This window comes from Mastomys coucha, unplaced genomic scaffold (assembly GCF_008632895.1).
Source record: "Mastomys coucha isolate ucsf_1 unplaced genomic scaffold, UCSF_Mcou_1 pScaffold23, whole genome shotgun sequence".
Classification (NCBI taxonomy): domain Eukaryota; kingdom Metazoa; phylum Chordata; class Mammalia; order Rodentia; family Muridae; genus Mastomys; species Mastomys coucha.
In genome coordinates, this window is record NW_022196906.1 from 34,101,430 (window position 1) to 34,108,692 (window position 7,263).

General features: G+C 43.7%; 1 protein-coding gene across 2 annotated transcripts in view; it reads left to right on the forward strand.

Moving 5' to 3' along the window:
* The window catches only part of Znf202 (zinc finger protein 202), an 18,336-nt gene continuing 11,073 nt past the window's right edge, over nt 1–7,263 (forward strand). For both annotated transcript variants that reach the window (XM_031344298.1, XM_031344300.1), the window contains exon 1: nt 1–116. The gene's annotated coding sequence lies outside the window, so the exon portion shown is untranslated. The remainder of the gene's footprint in view (nt 117–7,263) is intronic.

Consider the following 7,263-nt stretch of genomic DNA (forward strand, 5'->3'; position numbering starts at 1 on the left):
CCCCACGTGTTCCGACCCGCTGGGCCCCGCGCGACTCGGATCCTGCTCGGCTCTTTCGACCGGGAGTGGGTGGGGGAGCACCGGGCAGGGGAGGAGCCGCTGGAGCCGCGAGAGACGTGAGTGTCGGGGACCTGGCTGGCGAGCGGGCACCACAGCGGGCGGGGAGTGAGGGCCGGGAAGGGCGGGAGCGTTGGGAGGGGCAGCAGACCCCGCCCCCCCGGCGCCGGTGGACAGCGCCTTCCAGGGAAGGGGTGGCGGCGGGGTCCCCGCGGCCTGGGCGTTGTAGCCATGACACCTCCTCGCGGCCGGAGCTGGGACGTCCGGAGATAGGGGTGGCACTCCAAGCTTCTCTGCTCAGCCGCCTCCTTCCGCCCCCTCCTGGGGCCTGCGGACTTGAACTGAGCCCCTCCGATTGCGTCCCTGCCAACCGCTCCCGTGCCCTAGAAGCCAGTGGGGAGTAGTCTAGGCCCCTTGGTACCCACCTTCCCTTCTCATCAGACTTTTCACTGTGCATCTTCCATTGCTCCAGGACCTCCCTGCAGGTTTTGCCTTCCCTCCTTCCTAGCGAACCCCGCCCCCTTCTCGTGCGATCTTATCACCTGTGATCCTTGCCAGTGGTTGGAGACTGTGTAGCTGTCTAGCGTGTGGCTCTCACTTGGCTTAGTGACAGGCTCAGAACTTCCTTGTAGAGCTAGAGGCTACTGTCTGCCCTTGCAACTTATCTCTTCCTAGCCCTGACAACCACCAGTTCAGGGACCTCTTCTCCTCCTCTCACCATCTGCGGGACTTTCCATAGTGGACCGAAAGTTTGCTAGTTTATATTCCATCCATGGCCGACCTGGTCCTCTCACACACTTTGTTCCCCCAGAGTCGTGACTGTCTTGTATTCTACACATGGATAACACTGTCTGTTCTCTGTGCTGAATTCCCCAAAGGGAGATATATAGGTCTAGCTGATCTTGAACTGTCTTGGTCGTGGACCGAAGTGCCACATCCAGGGTTTTGCTGACAGGCCAGTCTACAGGTGAAAGCCAGGGAAGCCTGTGACACAGAAGTCACAAGGCATCTCCCTTTGCAGCTTTTCTTTGAAGCAGCCCCATGGACCTTAATCCAGAAAACAATTTCAAAAAGGTGTCAGGATAGCTGTGGGAGGCTTGTTTGGGAGAAGCAAGTGACAGTGGGATATTTTGGGGCCATCAGTCTTGAGTCACTTTCTGCCATTGCTGCCTAACATAAAAGGGTTAGGAGGAAGGTGGTACATTTTCCTTCTAAGGCCGTCTGCTGGCCTTTCCTCCTTTCTCCTATATACATAGCCTTTGCATTCTATTCCGTCTGTATAAGTGCAGGAGACAGTCATTCCAAGGCCATTGCAAGTTCTGCATCACTATTGTGGGACTCCTGTCATTTCAGAATATACAGGTGAGGTGACTATGTCACTTGACACAGGCATAAAACAGCTCTAGACTTTGTTTTGTTGTCCTTCTTGCCTGAATGTCAACATCAGTGGTTAAGCTTGTACTTTTCTGTATGAAACCTCACATTTACTTTCTTTGTTCAGGTAGTGGGTATCGACTTTAACATACCTGAATAGGCATGTAAAACTGAAGTGATGCTCTGTGTTCTGTATTGATAACTTTGAGAAACACTATTTTTGGCCAGACCTTTCTCATGGCACCTGCCTTACAGAGGTTTGAGGACAAAGACTTGCAAATACTGGTAGCGTTGACTAATCTTTGATGGGTGATCTTATCATTCGAGTTTAAGTTATTTGTGAAATTAAATGCTTTTAAGACAGAAAGCCAAATGCTGTGTTATCTTTTATGGCAAATTAAGATGAAATACTGATAAATACTAGGCTGGCCTAGAACTCACAGAGGCCCGCCTGCCTCTACCTCTTGAATGCTGAGAGTAAAGGCTTGTATCCAGTTCCCTTTATTTTCTTGATTCCCTTGATAAAGAGCTCCCCATTCTGATCATAGGTTAGATCTTATTCTAGGTTTCCATGTAAATTACTGATATTGCTAAAGTCCCTGCTGTTTCCTGATTAACTTCACAGCTTCTTCCCCTTTCTACTCGGCACTTGGAATATTTTGAGATATAAAATTGAGGTTCAGTGTATGTTTATGAACTGAATCAAATCTGTGCACTTATCCCCTCAAAGTTTTTCTCCACTGATACTAAAGCAGTCTGTCTCCATTGAACAATAAAGCAAGGTAGACTTTATTGATAAATTCCCCAAAGAGCTTGGAATGCTTAATACCAAATTCCTACAGCTGTCCGAATGAAGGACTTATTACCAAAGAGCTCTGGCACCCACTAATTTCAGTGCTTCTATATCCAAGTTGGGGCGTGTATTTATTGAGCTTTTTTCCCACAAACTACCTGGAAGAATGATAGGGGCTAGGAATACATGCTTGCTTAGGGAACCCAGCTTACCAAGGAAAACACACTAAACTGCCCCTGAGGAGTGACTGCTGGGATGTCTTCTGTGCTCTTAGATTCTGCTAGGCCAAACCACAGAGGTGCCAGCCTTTGTCATCATATATATGCAAGAGAGCCTCAGACCAAGCCAGGAGGAGGTCACCTAGCATATAGCAGTAGGTAGCCAGCATGTATTCATTATATACACATAGTAAATAACTTGTCCTGAGTAACCTTCATCCACCCCTGGGGTCTTGTTATTTATCCTTTTCCTAATAAGTGATCGTTTTCTCTGTTGGGAGATTATTGTTGACTGTATTTGTTGTGGGGATTTGAATATATCTGCATAACTTTGGTTGTCAAATAAATGCTGTTTTCTTCCTGGTGGGTGTCAAGTGTGATGTCCCTTTTTCAGCTCCAGATTAATTTGTGGCATTTTGTCTTAAATTTGTATTTAAAGATTGACCCACATTATCTAAGTCAGTAACTAAACCTGGGTACTACCCACTAAATGTAGGAAGATTCACTTCATGTTGGAGGTTAATAAACATGGTCAGAATGTCCAAATACGCAGTTTTTGTCTCTTAAAATATATATTTAAGTACAGCTTATCTCAGTTCTTAAATAAACCTGTTTCATCACCCCTCACTGATCCGTTGTGAGTCAAACAGTAAACAAAGTGTTTGTTTTTGTTCCTCTTAAAGCCCCTCCTTAGCATCTTAAAATCTGGAAAGCTTCTCAAAGGATGATCCACTTCTTTGCCTTTAGAAAGAAAAATCATCTCCTTCAAAATGAGCTGATAAAACTGATCCAGGATGCCACATCTTACAAGGTAGAGCAGGGCTTAGGATGGAGTCTTCTGTCTCTTTATCATTGCTGTTCACATCTCTGTGTATGAGGACACATTTTATTAATTTTCAATTTACCATACTGTCAGTGACATTTTTTTATCCACCTTAAACCTTGATGTTGATTATAAAGGCACTCAGATTTCAGAGTCGAAACTAACTAAGCCTCTGGCCACACTGACCATCTTGTACCAGCCACTACTTATTTGACCTCTCCTCTTCTTCCTATCTTCTCTTTTTTGATTCCTCATTCTGTTTCTTAAAATCTATTATAATAAGCTTTGAGCCAATATTCTCTTGCTTTTCAAATATGACTTTTATGAGAGAAAAAGTGGCAAAACAAAATATTTCTCTAGGCGGGGCTAAAGCTCACTGGTAGAGCACTTGCCTGAAATGCAGAGTTCTGGACGCCATCCCAGGACTTCCAAATAAAACCAGCTTCAGCATGGTTTTAAGGCATACTGCTCATGACATGCTTGAAGGCCAAAAGCCAGGAAATGCATTGCTTTCACTTTCTCTGCCTCCCATCGGGTTGAGCTTTCCCAGGCTATGAATTCCATGCATCCTGCCAACTGCAGAAAGGGAAGGGTCTTTGCTTTGGGTAAGTAGAAACCTTACTGATTCCATCTTCAGCTAAAGACTCTATCACCAAGGTTCTGTCCCTTCTGTGTTCAACAACTTACTTAAATTCAGTTTATAGTGCCTCCAGAGCAAGGCCTGTTTGCTCTTTGGTTTGAGTTTAACACTTCATTTGTGGTAAGACAATAAACAGACCAACCCTTTCCCTCATTTTTCTTTCATAATTTTGGAAAAATAAAATGGACTGTGTGCTTATTACTTAAATCTTGATTTCTCAAAAGAACTTAAATGAGGTTGAAGCAGAAAATAATGAGGCATATTGAATATCTACCCTGTGCCAGATTCTATGCCAAGAGATTTATATAAATTATTATATCATTTACTCCATAAAATAAGCATGTGAGATAGGCATGTTAACCACATTTCAAGGGTAAGGCTGAGAGAGAAATTGTGCCATGTGGTTATGAGAGTAGAGATACATGCTCAAGACTCCAAAGCCATGTTGCCATTACATGGGAAGCATTGGTGTGCATCAGTATACATAGCAGTTGAAATAAGGGCAAGAATTTGGCTAGTGGAAGGGCCATATTGTTACATTCTTTAATTTTGTGGTGCAGCAGCATTGGAAGAGAACAGTCAAGAGTTTAGTTTGGTTTTTTGTTTGTTTGATTTTAACTTGAATTCTAGAACAGTTTGAAGGCCCTAGTAAGCTCTAGTACGCAATTGTTTTCACAGTCGCAGATTATGGGGCTACATTTGTTACTTAAATTTTGTGACTTTTCCTGGAGAGATGTAACCAAATATCCCTATAAGACAAGACATAAATGACAGATCAAAGAAATTCTACTCATATAGGTTGGTAAGTCATTGACTTCATTAATAACAGCGTAAGGATTACGCATAGGCACAAAGGTATCTATATCACCAAAAGTTCACCCCAACATGGACAACAGCTCTTATAGTTGCGTGCCCATAGCTCCCTGTTCAGTCTCAAGGTGGCTCCACCAGAGCCTTCACCACCAGTTGCTTCCTATTTGTATCAGGAGAGGGGCCTCATGAATCTTGTGTATGAGCTTCCTAAGTCAATGAGCTTTCTGGGCCTAAGTGTCCTTAGCTTCTGAGGCTTAATGAACCATATCCCACTGCCTTTCCAAAGAAGGATGTTTTATTTCGGAGGAAATAGCTGCATGACATTCACTCTTGTGGCTCTTAATGTTCTTTCCACTCTTATCTTCCAAGATGTTCCCTGACCCTTGGATGGAGTAAAAAGATGGCTGGATATTTTCTTCCATTCCTACCTGAGTATAGGGGTCATAGTAACAGTCACTTATTCTCAGCAGCTTGACATATTGTATCAGTCTCTGCAGTTCTGCCACACCCACTTGGGGGTTCAGCCTTTTCTTCTGTAATGAGGCTGATGACAGCAGAAATCTGTGAATATAAACAACTGTGTGAAAGACAGGTAGGTACATCACATTCATATATTAAAAGAGAAACAGTATTTAGTTTCTTAACCGTTGGTCTTCCTGACCTCTGTAGCCACAAATATTTGCTTTTACTTAACAAAAATAGATGTCAGTCCCTCTTGTAGAAAATCATTAAATCTAAGCAGAAAGCAATTGGCTGCATATGTAATGGTTGTGCCATTATTACAACAGCTGTGCTCATAGTATATAGTACATAGAATTTATAGAGCAGGACTGTTGGTGACATTTCTCTCACAGTAGACTGCATAGTACCTTCAGGCACTATGAAAGCCATCCAGAAGGTAGGAACCTTCCAGCTCAGTCTCAGATTGATTTCTCATGTTCCACAGTCAAAGTATGCAGTGTCTTCAGTAATAGTCTTACCATGTGTTTCTAATGTGAAATTAACAGCAGTGTCAACAGCTTATAGGGAAGTGGGGTAGAAGGTGAGCAGGGAACTCAGGTCTCCTTGGCCAGTAGCTCATAGCTAATCACTCCTAACATTGGAATTTTCACTCAACAACCTTATGACTCTTGGGAGTGCCCACTCACATAGGTTGACTTCCAGGCCCATACCAGTCTCCAGCTCCCTATTAAGTCAATCTCCTAACCTTCCTGGGGTAGTCTGTCTAGTCCAGTGAGCTGGGTATCAAGTGCCCAGCTCGTTCCTTCAGTAATGCTGGCCTTTCCTCTGTTGTTTTCCAGTTTCTGATAATCATGAAGAAAGATCTGAGACAATGAATGATAACCAAGTATCCCTAATGACTTTTATGAGCCGTACTTCAGAAACTAGATTTCCTCATATTGCTTTAGGTTATTTGTACTCTGTCTCAAGGAGGAATAAATACTTATGTTTCTGTGTCTCTACTTTGATACTTGGACTGCCCATCTGCACTCATGTCTAATAGCCTTATGAATCAGGCTGAGGGACCATCTCATTCTTTGTTTTAATATCTGTTCAGTTAAAACTTTTCATGCATACAGCATTCACTTATTCTGTATTGGGCCACTAGTCACCACAACGCCTCATGCTGACTCATGAATTTTCTCTTTTTTATTAGACGTTAGAACTGAGGGGTATCTTCTTTTACTTCTGACTTACTTTTGCCCTCTTCACTCACTTATTTTCCCAGTGGGATCCCAGTTTTTTAGTCAGGGATGGAATGGAATGCTTTTTAGCAGGGGTCTAATTTGTATTGTCTTCCTTGCACCTGCCAAATACAGGAAATGACAGTGCAACACCCCATCTTATCTTACCAGGTTTTTGTTTGCTTGCTTGCTGGCTGGCTGGCTGGCTGGCTGGCTGGCTGGCTGGCTTGCTCGCTTGCTTGCTCACTTGATTGCTTGCTTGCTTGCTCTTTGCACCTTCTACCAAATCAGAGGATAGCATTCATGTGTCTTTTTTCATATCAGAATTCCTCTTACATGGGCAAGTGCTTTTGAGACAGACAGCTGAGCTCAGCTGTGACTTTTCACTCACAAAATGGCCAAAATTGTTGCTATAGCCTGCTTATGGCCATAGCCTATGTATTGTGCTTTCAGGACTGGCATATATTCTCAAGTTTATTAGCATTTTTGGGAATGCCTCCAAAGTCACCTCATAGGCCCGGTTCACTGGGGAAGCATGCCACCTCATAGCATGTAGGTAAGATGGTGACCTTGGTGTTCCCTCAAAGGATACTTGATTCTCAATGGCCTTACCTTGGGTGTCATGTCTTATCACCCATTAGTGGAAGCATACTATTCCCCCACCACATGCAGAAAGGTCATCACATTGGAATTGCCTCTAAGTGCTCTGGTCTCAGACCAGTGTTAGTTGCATGCCTCAACCTGTCCTCACAGTGCAGCTGCTCCTCCCTAACTCATCTTTGATCCTTTCAGATCTGTGTCCTTGCTAGTTATGCTGCATGTCTTTTGAATGAATGTGTGAATAAGAAGCTCTTCACCCC